The sequence below is a fragment of the Carcharhinus amblyrhynchos genome, chromosome 4 (assembly GCF_965287045.1).
Source record: "Carcharhinus amblyrhynchos chromosome 4, sCarAmb.v2.hapA, whole genome shotgun sequence".
In the NCBI taxonomy this organism is placed as follows: domain Eukaryota; kingdom Metazoa; phylum Chordata; class Chondrichthyes; order Carcharhiniformes; family Carcharhinidae; genus Carcharhinus; species Carcharhinus amblyrhynchos.
The window spans coordinates 42,896,179-42,908,660 of record NC_137327.1 but is presented as its reverse complement, the minus strand read 5'-3'; positions in this window follow the sequence as shown (position 1 = coordinate 42,908,660).

Genomic DNA, 12,482 nt, shown 5'->3' with positions numbered 1-12,482 from the left:
GCTGTCCTTCATTGTCACTGAGTCAAAACTCTGGAACTCACTAATAGCACTGTTGGTGCACTTACAGCACGTAGACTGCAGTGGCTCAAGATCATCATTACGGGCGGCATGGTAGCACAGTGGTTAGCACTGCTGCTTCACAGCTCCAGGGACCTGGGTTCGATTCCTGGCTCGGGTCACTGTCTGTGTGGAGTTTGTACATTCTCCTCATGTCTGTGTGGGTTTCCTCCCACAGTCGAAAGATGTGCGGGTTAGGTTGATCAGCTATGCTAAAATTGCCCCTTAGTGTCCTGGGATGTGTAGGTTGGAGGGATTAACGGGTAAATGTGTAGGGATATGGGAATAGGGCGTGGGTGGGATTGTGGTTGGTGCAGAATCAATGGGCCGAAGGGCCTGTTTCTGCACTGTAGGATTCAATAATCATCACATTATAAATCCTGACACGAAATGTTGGCTTTTTGTCCACAGATCTGCTAAGTTTCTGCAGTATTTTCTGTTTTCATTTCTAATTAGACCTTAGTACCCAGGGTTCTTTTTTCGTCAGTTTGTCACTGATTAGGAACATGTAAGAAATCTCACAACATCAGGTTAAAGTCCAATAGGTTTATTTGGTAGCAAAATCCATTAGCTTTCAGAGTGCTGCTCCTTCATCAGGTAAATGGGAGTTCTGTTCACAAACAGGGCATATAAAGACACAAACTCAATTTACAAAACAATGGTTGGCATGTGAATCTTTACAGGTAATCAAGTCTTAAAGGTACAGCCAATGTGAGTGGAGAGAGGGTTAAGCACAGGTTAAAGAGATGTGTATTGTCTCCAGCCAGGACAGTTAGTGAGATTTTGCAAGCCCAGGCAAGTCGTGGGGTTACAGATAGTGTGACATGAACCTAAGATCCCAGTTGAGGCCGTCTTCATGTGTGCAGAGCTTGGCTATCAGTCTCTGCTCAGCGACTCTACGCTGTTGTGTGTTGTGAAGGCCTCTTTGGAGAACGCTTACCCGAAGATCAGAGGCTGAATGCCCGTGACTGCTGAAGCATTCCCCAACAGGAAGAGAATACTCTTGCCTGGTGATTGTCGAGTGGTGTTCATTCATCCATTGTCACAGCAATTGCAAAGGTCTCCCCAGTGTAAGTGTATGTACTGTGGTATCTGGTGGATGGTGTTCTTACATGAGATGATGGCATCTGTGTCGATGATCCAGCATGTCTTGCAGGGGTTGCTGTGGCAGGGTTGTGTGGTGTCGTGGTCACTGTTCTCTGAAGGCTGGGTAGTTTGCTGCGGACAATGGTCTGTTTGAGGTTGTGCGGTTGTTTGAAGTGGGAGTGTGGGGATGGCCTTGGCTAACCCCCACAACTTACCTGGGCTTGCAAAATCTCACTAACTATCCTGGCTGGAGACAATACACATCTCTTTAACCTGTGCTTAACCCTTTCTCCACTCACATTGTCCGTACCTTTAAGACTTGATTACCTGTAAAGACTCACATTCTAACCATTATTTTGTAAATTGAGTTTGTGTCTTTATATGCCCTGTTTGTGAACTGAAATCCCACTCACCTGATGAAGGAGCGGCGCTCCGAAAGCTTGTGGCATTTGCTACCAAATAAACCTGTTGGACTTTAACCTGGTGTTGTGAGACTTCTTGCTGTGTTTACCCCAGTCCAACGCCAGCATTTCCACATTAGGAATATGTATTCAGGTTTGGAATCGACATGAATACAAGGGAGAGGCAGGATCCCCGCTGAAACAGTTTTCTAAAATTGTCGAGTACATGAACAATGAACACTATGGCCAGAATCTTATATTGTTCAGACCTAGAAGCATGTGAAATCATGCAAGATGATGTCAGGCGTATGTTCTGACATCATTGTGTACTTGCGTGATATTTTAGCTGGTGCACATGCACGGGTGTCAGGAGAACGCCGGCAATTAAACTGCCACTTAGGCCCATTAAGGAATCAATTAAAACAAGGGGGATGACAGGATCAAGCAACTGAATTGGATGATCGGCCATGATCATGTTAAATGGTGGAGCAGGCTTGAAGGGCTGACTGGCCACTTCCTGGATCCTATTTTACATGTTTCCATGTTTCTAAAAATGATTCATGTGTTCTGCCATGTGAGCTATTTGGTCAGGCGGCCTTCAGATCTTTGTTACAATCTCGATCCAAGGTGGAATGAAATATCAGGGCTGAAATAACGTTTTAAAAACTGCCAGGGACTCAGGTTTTCCGAATTCTATTGTCAAGTGCTACTGAGACAGCATTTGCTACATTTTGTCGTCACATTTAATTTGTAGGCCAGAATTTCTCGGCTGTTCATGCCCGCTGCCACCGCAAGCAAGGACGGAGAATTTGGCGCTCAGCCAAATCTCCGCTCGCTGAAGCGGGGCCGAAGGATCCCGCCGGCAGGAATGGCCAGAAAAACCCTGACCTAAGTGGTCTACAGTTCCTTGAGACAGCTCCACAGCAACTGTCCACCTTGAGGGAGCTCATTCGAAGTAGCAACCTTTAACCTTCCTTTTCTTGACGTGCACCCTCTTCCCAACCCCTCACCATCCTTTCTCAGCACGCATTTTACACTGGCTGCCCATTAATGAGCCAACTAGCATGGAATGGCATTCTGGGGTACATCGTGGCCAGAAGTGCATTTTGTGTTTGCAAAAACACAAAGGTGTGGAAGCTATTGAAAGGGTGCAGAGGAGATTTACAAGGATGTTGCCTGGATTGGGAGGCATGCCTTATGAGATAGGTTGAGGGGACTAGGTCTTTTCTCCCTGGAGAGATGAAAGATGAGAGGTGACCTGATAGAGGTTTATAAAATGTTGAGAGGTATAGATCGGGTGGATTCTCGGAGGCTATTTCCCAGGGCTGAAATGGTCACTACGAGAGGACTCAGGTTTAAGGTGCTGGGGAGTAGGTACAGAGGAGATGTCAGGGGTAAGTTTTTCACTCGGAGGGTGATGAGAGAGTGGAGTCGGCTGCCATTGGTGGTGGTGGAGGCAAACTCGTTGGGGTCTTTTATGAGACTTCTGGATGAGTACATGGGATTTTATGGGATTGAGGGTTATAGATAGGCCTAGTCGGTAGGGACATGATCCATGCAACTTGTGGGCCGAAGGGCCTGTTTGTGCTGTAGTGTTCTATGTTCTATGTTCTTTAGGGCCTGCTGAGTGTGCATGCTTGATAAGTGCAAAATTCAGGTCCAATATTTCCAATGCATCTTCATTACCTGCAACTAGCCTCAGTTCATTAAAGAAATGAATCACTGCCTGTGAGCAGCTTTTTCATTTAACTCATCTCAATCAGTTTCGTGCTGTTAGATGCCTGCTTGCTGAGAGATATGAGAAACAACAAGAATGATCTCCTGACTATTGGAAGTATTAATTTCCCCAGGAAGCAGTCTGACAGGCACAGAATGAAAAGGACACAGTGGCTGCAGTTGTGTGGACCTTTGCGTTCACCTGTTCAAGATGTGCTACCTTATGGCCAAATAATCTGGAGCTCTCAGACCTACCTCAGGTTTGGATCTGCATTTCCAACAAGGAAGACAAAAATTCAGAGTGCAATCTGATCTATGCAGACAACTTAACTGCATTGCTGTTTTTGTAATTACTATTTTGAAATGTCTGTGATGTTCCTTTGATTGTATTGAAGCACCTCAGAGTGATACATGATCTACTTAGAAAACCAGAATATTATTGCACTTTCTGTGATAGCCATCTTGCAATGTTCTTTCCGATATTTTATGATTAAACTGTAATTTTGCAAAAACAAGGGGGTTCACCCAGGAGTAGGATCCCTGTCAGATCCTTCCCACACACTTTGGGTGGGATTTTATGGCCTTGCTTGAGCAAGACCGGAAAATCCCATCTGTGGTCAACAGACATTTCCATTGTCCACCCCTCGGCCGTTCCGATTCCATGGCGGGTGGAGTGGTAGGATTCTGATGATGGAATCTCACCCCGTCCACACATTGATCTCGAGGTGACTGTGGTGGGGAAGAGACTGTTGTCTACCTCCTTGGGCAAAGAAGGTCTGGAGAGGGTTGAGGTGGGTTTTGTCGAGGTTCATCCCGAGCAGCTCTGTGATGCAGGACTCTGTGCTCTATGGGCTGTTCTCAGGGATGCACACTGAGACAGACAACAATTGCTGCTGGAGAATCATCAACTCAATGAAAGACACTCTTTGGTCTGCCCAAAACCAGTTGGTCTTCCAATGCAAAGAGTTGCTCCTGATCCAGTGTTGTAGACTGGCACATTCCAAAGCCCAGGATTACATGCTAAGGGATGCACTAATGCTTGGGGCAGCTGCCACAGAGGCATAATGGGGAAGGTCACTGTGTAATACCTTTCAGCCACAGTGCACCGAGACGAGGGGAATTGTGTCGAACCCTCTCGGGTTGTATGACTCACATTGAAATAAGATGAATATTGCAGATATTGAAGCATCTGAGAATGCAACTTGATCTATGTAAACAACTTAAATACCTTTACACTTCTTGTAATGACAATTTTGAAATTTCTGTGATATTTCTTTGACTGTATTAAAGCACCTCAGAGTGCAACATGATGTATATAAACAATTCAAATACTATTGCACTTTCTCTGATGAGTATTTTAAAATGCTTATAACGTTCCTTCAGCCATTTTACAAATGAAATATATTTTTGCAACGACAGAAAAAGGAATGCAATAACTTGAGTAAAACAGAATTACTGTCAAATAGAAACCTATTGTTATATTCCAGCTATTGTTATCTTAACCAATTAAAGCCATATACTACAGAATAAAATTTGCAACAGCCTGGTTGCTATGTACAAACAATATTGTGGGGGTGGAGGGGGATTGCTGCTGTGTAACTGGAGACAGCTGTATCAAGACTGTTCCCTAAATCCATTCCTACTGCCGGAGGGAGACAGTCAATTTGCATTTAAGACTCCAATCAGGGACAATTTTTCAACCTCGCTGGCATGCTTGCCTTATCTTACACACTTACCTTACACACTTTCTGTACACACTTGCCTTCTCTCCCATCAAGTTGGCTGGGATCTTTAAACTTACACACTTTACGACAGCTAATGCTGTAAAAAGGGGGTGTAGCTTCACTTCCATCAATGTTGCTGCCCTGCACAGAAAGGGTTGGGTGGGTCGGGGGGTGTGGGGAGGGGGTGATTCTCCCAAAAGAATTCTAAGTGTTGAATTCATGTGAAAACTGGAGTAATTCAAGCTGGTCTTTCTCAGTGGGAGTTCCTGCCCAAATCTCCCAAATTCTGTTCAATGCGGAGGCCAGCAGTGTGAATATCGTTAAACTGCAGGGGATGGAGCCCATTCCCTCCGGACAGGCTGAACCAGCCGGAATTTCCCAACTGTCAGCCTCTGGTTTGCTGGCCAGCTCAATTACTGGCCAACCCGGGACACTTGCAGTGCAGCCCCCTGCAACCCCCCCCCCCCAATATCCCTCCATGGCCCCTGCCCATTCGCGGGCCTACCCTGAACTCCCCATCATCCTGGCCCATCCTCTCCTCCAGTCTCCCCTCACGACCTCAGCGGTGACGATTCACCCCATACCCGTGCAGGCAGACTGCCCCCCGGCAGACCCTCCCCTGGCAGACCCTCCGCCAGCAGACCCTATCCTGGCAGAAACCCCCCAGCCGACCTCCACCCCAGTTGCTGGCCTCTGTCCAGGTCCATCGATTGCAATGGCAGAATAGTAACGGGCACCCACCACGCCACTGATCCCCCACAGGCCCCGCCTCAGCAGACCCTGCCCCAGCCCCCAATAGGCCTCGCCCCCTTTGCACTGTCCCATGCCTAGTGGACAGTGCCAAGGGGCCTCCCTGTGCATGGGCACTTTGCCCCTTGGGCACTGCCAGGGGAAAAGGCTGGCACTGCCAATGTGCCAATACCCAGGGGGCACCCCCCACTGCCCATCCCCTAGGGGGCCCTGATTGCACCCCCAACTTCATTCCATCGGGCTTAGGCTCCGCAAAAATGGGAAGCAATTGTAATCCCTGCTGGAGTGAAACATTCTGGCAGGATGGGCAATGCTAGAGGGCCCAGCAAATTCAGTCCTGGGCCCGCTAGAAGTATTTAAATAGTATGTAAAATAACATTTAAACATTACCCTGCCTCCCAGTTGACTTCCAGCCCTGTGCAGACGCTGCTGGAAATCCGGGTCCGGAAGAAGCAAGCACAGCGAATTGGCCGACGCTCGATTCTCCTGGCCCGCTGCACTAAAATAATAGCACAGCAGGATGGGAGAATCACGGCCAGGATTCCGGAACTGCTGCGTGGCATCTTTCTCGCCAGGTCCAGGTCGGATGTCCGGGTGAGAAATGTGCAGCTCCAGACCTGGCTAAGAGGCAGGGTGGCACTCTGACAGTGATTGCCACTCTGTGGAAGTTCCTTTGTCAGTCCTGTCTCAGTGGTCACACACATACCCGCTACCTGTTGATGCAGAGGTGTAAATCCTGCTTCAGAGTCCTGAGCACCAAATCTAGACTGATACTCCAGAGCAGTACAGGGCGTGTATTGTAGTTGGAAATATCACCTTTAATACAAGACATGAAACAATAGAGTCTGTCTGCCCTCACAGATGGATGCAAAAGATTGCAAAGTAATATTCTGAGGAAACCAGGACTTCTCCCCAATGTTCTGGTTAATATTATCCCTCAACCAACATCACTAGAACAGACTATCTGTTCTTTTATTTAACTGCCCTTTGGACAGCTTAGTGTGCATAAATTGATTTGTCATGTTTCCAACACTATGGCTGGAATTTATCCCCTGTCTGCCACAGAAATCAGAGTGGGAGAGAGGCGGAAAATAGGAAGATCTATTGGCCTGGGTAGGATTTTACAATTCCAGGATGAGTGAGGCCATAAAATCCCATGCCACAACTGTGACCACATTTCAAAAAGTACATTGTAGCCTTGAAAGCAGTTTAGGATATCATGAAGTGTCTATGTTGCAAGTTTTCTTTTTATTATTAATAAAATGTTCAAAAGGCCGAACCTGCCTTTCTTGATTGCGGTAGCTGTATTATTACAGAAAGCCAACTATTTACTTCAGGGATTAACAAAAACAAAAGGTGAAGAAGGTCATGAATTATGTTCCAGTTCATAAGTGTCTCGAATTCCACACAGGATTTATAAATAAGGAACTGAGTTTGAGTGTTCCTTCATTTTAAGTATGGAATATCATTTTTTCAGTCTAGACTGATGCTTCACTGCAGCACCCAGGCAGTGCAGCAACGCTACTTGTGCTGCCTTCCAGATGAAAGGCCCTCAAGCCCATTACGCTATTGGATAAGGTAAAAAAATTATTTCCAGTGTTATGCTTAACATTTGGCCAGGAATTGCCACCAGAAACAGATGAATTTGTCAGTTACTGCTGTATGTGAGAATTTACTGTGTATAAGCTGCAGATTTTTGCACACAACGTAACATTAACTATAGTTGGAAAGTAATTCAGTATCTTCAAAAGATGCTAATATGTCCTAATGATTTGAAAGGTGCTAAATAAAGGCAGTTTCTTTCTTTACAATTTTCAATTCTGATTAAAAACACATCCTGATTTAGAATAAAAATAAAGAAGGAGTCTCTTGTTTTGACTTCTACTTTATAGTATCTGCATCTCTTTTAGTTTCTTGACTATGATGTATTTTATCCCAATTAGTTCTCTGATAGTAACTTCACCAGCCTGCCAATGAAAGAATGCACCATGAAAAATTAATCTGCCTTTCCCGTTCAGATGCCAAATGACCTGATCTACATTTCCAGTACGTTTGTTTTCTTAATTTAATGAAAGGCCAAATAATAATTCTTGGATCAGCTGAGATTCATATTTTTACTGCACAACATGGATATATGAATGATTTTGTTCACTTCATGGTCATTTCTGAAGGAACAGCAGGTGTACAGCATCATTACCATCTCATCTCCAACACAGTCTAGAGATTTTCAAATCCCTAAGTGTGATCTGCTGGCAGTTTCTCTTAAATTTCTTTAGATCAGGTATCATCAAAGGCTACAGTTAATCCTCTGACATCTTACCATGTTGATTGTCACACAACTGGTAACAGATGCCAAGCACATCACCAATCGAAATCAAAATGAGATTGCTCGCATATATAGGGTAAAGTTTGCAGGGGTTACATTCCTGTGAAGCCTTGCAAACAGTAAAATTGAGAATGGTGAACATGCTTTTCAGTGAGAGTCAATTAGGTATGTTCCAGCAATATGAGGACTTCCTTGGTTTGTGTAGCAAATTTTAGTAGAGTACCTGTATACGACAGAGGAGGGAGCCTCTGAGCAATATAAAACATATACAGCTATAGACTTTTTTTTAAAAAAGAGACAATTCACATTTAAGAAAAAAAGGAATCATCTCAAAACAGGCAGACAAAACCATTCAACTTTTCAAAACTGAACAAGGATGTTATTGCAACTCTGGACTGAGAGATTTGGACTTTTCCAGATTAATCTCTCTGTTCAGGTTGCACTTCAGCTGCACCCATTCTAGGCATTGCTTTGCATCCCTAAAACCATAAGACATAAGAGCAGAATTAGGCCATTTGGCCCATTGAGTCTGCTGCCCCATTCAATGAGATCATGACTAACCTGATATGATAATCCTCTTTCCCCCTTTATCCTCAGAACCCTTGATTCACTTGCTGATTAAAATTCTGTCTATTTCAGCCTTGAACATACTTAGCGGCCCAGCTTCTACAGCTTTTTGTGGTAAAGAATTCCACAGATTCATTACCATCCTCATCTCTGTTTTAAATGGGTGACCCCTGACTCTGAGGTTATGCCGTCTGATCCTAGACAGTCCCACAAGGGAAACAACCTCTCAGCATCTACCCTGTCAAGCCCCATGACAATTCTATATGTCTTAATAAGGTCACTCCTCATTCTTCTAAACTCCAATGAGTATAGGCCCAACCAACTCAACCTTTCCTTGTAAGAAAAGATCTCCCATTCCTGGGATCATCCAAGTGAACATTCTCAAGACTCCAATGCCAGTATATGTTTTGTAAGATAAAGGCACCAAAACTATTCACAGTATTCCAGGTGTGATCTAACTAGTATTTTGTATAGTTTTAGAAAGGCTTCCCTATTTTTGTACTCCATTCCCTTTGAAATAAATGCTAACTTCATTTGCCTCCCTATTACCTGCTGAACTTGTATGTTAACGTTTTATGATTTATGCACAAAGACCCTCAAATCTCTCTGTGCTGTGGCTTTCTGTAGTCTTTCTCCATTTAAATAATTTTCAACTGTTTTATTCTTCCCACCAAAGTGGATAACGTCACATTTTCCTGCATAATATTCCATTATATATCAAGATTTTGCCCATTCATTTACTGTCTGTATCCCTTTGTAGACTTTTTTGTGTCATCCCCCAAATGGCTTCTCACCTATTTTGTGTCATCTCCAAATGAGTCAATTGTGCATTCGCTTCCTTTGTCCAAATCAATAAAAAACGTATTGTTCCCTGTTACAGGTTGACATCCTGAAAAACTCTCTCTTATTCTAACTCTCTGTCTTCTATTAGTTAATCAATCCTCTATCCATGCTAATATACTACCCCAACACCATATTTCGTAGTTTTTGGTGCAGACTTTATTGAACACTTTTTGGAAATTCAAGTATACTACATCTACTTGTTCCCCTTTATCTATTCTGCTCAAAGGATCCTAATACATTTGTTAGATATGATCTTCCCTTCATGAAGCCATGCTGGCTCTGCATGATTATGTTATCTATTTCTAAATGTTCTGCTGTGATACCCACTATAATGGATACATATTTGAATGAGGATGTTACATTGGTAGTTTTCCAAGCCTCTTGGGACTTTTTTAGAATTGAAGAATCCTTGGAAAATTATTACCAGTGCATCAATAATCTCTTGGCTACTGCCTTTAATGTCCTAAGATGCAATCCATCAGATTCAGGAGACTTATCAGTATTTAGCCCCATTAGTTTCCCTAGTAGTTTTATTCTAGTAATAGTTATTGTATTTATTTCTTATCCCCCACACCTTTTGCCCTATGATTATTTAATATTTTTGGAATGTTATTAGTGTCTTCCAATGTGAAGATTGATGCAAAATATCTAATTAACTCCTCTTCCATTTCCTGGTTCCCTATTATTATTTCCCTAGTTTCATTCTTTAAGGGGTGTACGTTCATTTTGGTCTTTTTCTTCCTAATATATTTAAATAAACTTGTAATGTCCATTTTATATTGATTGCCAGTTTGCCCTCATATTGTATATTCTCCCTTTTCTTATCTTTTCGGTCATCATTTGTTGGTTTTTAAAACTTTCCCAATCCTCTGGCTTACCACTAATTTTTGCCACATCGCACGTTTTTTCTTTCAATTTAATATCATCCTTAACTTCCTTGGTTAACTAAGGCTGATATATTCCCTCCCTAGAATTTGTCTCCCTCACAAGAATATATCTTTATATGAGTCATGAACTTTTTAAATAAATGTCTGCCGTTGCGAATCAACCATCTTTTCTGCTAAACTCATTTCCCAGTCCACTCCAACAAACTCTGCCCTTGTTCTTTTAAAATTATCCTTCTTTAGGCTTAGCACAGTCTGTTTCTGACCTAAGTTTCTCACTCTCAAACTGAATGCTACTGTGATATGGTCATTGTTTGCGAAACGTGTCTCATAACATATTACCTGATCCAAAGTTGCCTGATCCATGGTTGGATCCATAACATATTGTTTTTAGGAAATTGACCCAAATACAAATTTTTCCTCAAGGCTTTCTCTACCAATTTGATTTTCCAAATCCACATGAAGACTAAAGTCACCCATGATGTATGTCTTGCTGTTTCTAATCCCCTCATTATCTCCTGATTTATTCTCCATTCCATAGCATAGCTACTGTTAGGGGGGCCTACTTCCACTATCTTCTTCCCTTTGTTATTTCTCATCTCCACCCGTATGGATGACCCGAAAGAGCCCCCCCTCCACCCATATAGATTCTATGTGTCCTGATCCAACATCATTTTTTGCTCTTATACTTATTCCATCTCGTACTAACAAAACTACCCCATCACCCTTTTCTCCCTGTCTGTCCTTACGAAAAGTCACACCCTCCTGAATATTTCGGTGGCAGCTCTGATCACCTTGTAACCACGTCTCTGTAATGGCTGTAAGATTGTACCCATTGACCTCAATTTGTGCCATCAATGCATTTATTTTGTGCAGAATATGATTTAAGTAAAGAGCCATTATTTTTGCCTTTTTACCATTTGTCCACCTTTTGACCCTATTTGTTTTTTTTGTGTTTGTACACTCTGTCCCTTCCTGTCACACTCTGGGTATCATTACCTAAATAGTTGCCTTGCAATGTTGCCATATACTTTTGGTTTTGTAAGCCTACATATCTGCTCCCCAGAACCATTCCCCCACCTCTATATAGTTTAAAGCTGTCTCTACTTCCCTAGTTATATGGTTTGCAATGTTCAGATGTAAGCTGTCCCAACGATACAACCCCCACTTTCCCCAGCACTGATGTCAGTGATTCATGAACCAAACCCTACATCTCCCACTCCAGTCTTTGAGCCATGTATTAATCTCTCTAATTTTATGTACCCTATGCCAATTTGCATGCAACTCAGGTAATAATCCAAAAATCTCTTGAAGGTTCTGTTGTTTAATCAACTGTTTACCTCCTGAAACTAACTACGCAGAACATCTCTTATCATTGTATCTATGCTGCTGGTACATACATGGACCACAATGACAGGATCCTTCCCCTTCTACTGGACGTTCCTTTCCAGCCCTGAGCTGATGTCACAACACCTGGCATCCAGCTGACAACATAGCCATCCAGACTCTGGCTCTTTGCTGCAGAGAACAGTGTCAATTCTCCTCACTATACTGGTACCTACTACCCCTACATTATGTGCTCCCCCATTTGAATAACTGCCTATAGCACAGTGCCATAGTCAGTTAGCTCATCCATCCTGCAGCCCCTACGCTCAACCGATCTGAAAGAATCTTAAACCTGTTGACCAACTGCAGAGGCTGATGTCCCTGTTCTCTGGCAGGGGAGGTGCGAAAACAAAAATGATTAAAAGTCCACGGCTTGGACTAATGGAATGAATGCATTTCCAGAGACTTCAACACCATCTTCCTGTTAAAATGTGCTGAGGTCTCTGCTCTGTCATGGCTGCTGTCTTTTCAGGGAAAGAGGAGAGATGGAAAAGAAAACACAGTGGAGAAAACAATGCTCATGATGGGCGACGTGGTGTACAAAGACTTCAGCACAAGCAAGTGAATATGCAAACAAGGAGGTTGCGAAAGGCAAAACGTTACTGTACTGATATACAGTATCTTTGACATAAAATATACCTCATAATTAATGTCCTATATGTAAGTTAACTAATAAATAAAATCAGTTTAAGGACGAGAGTTGTTTTTATGTTGAAAAGTAAAAATAATTTATACATTTAAA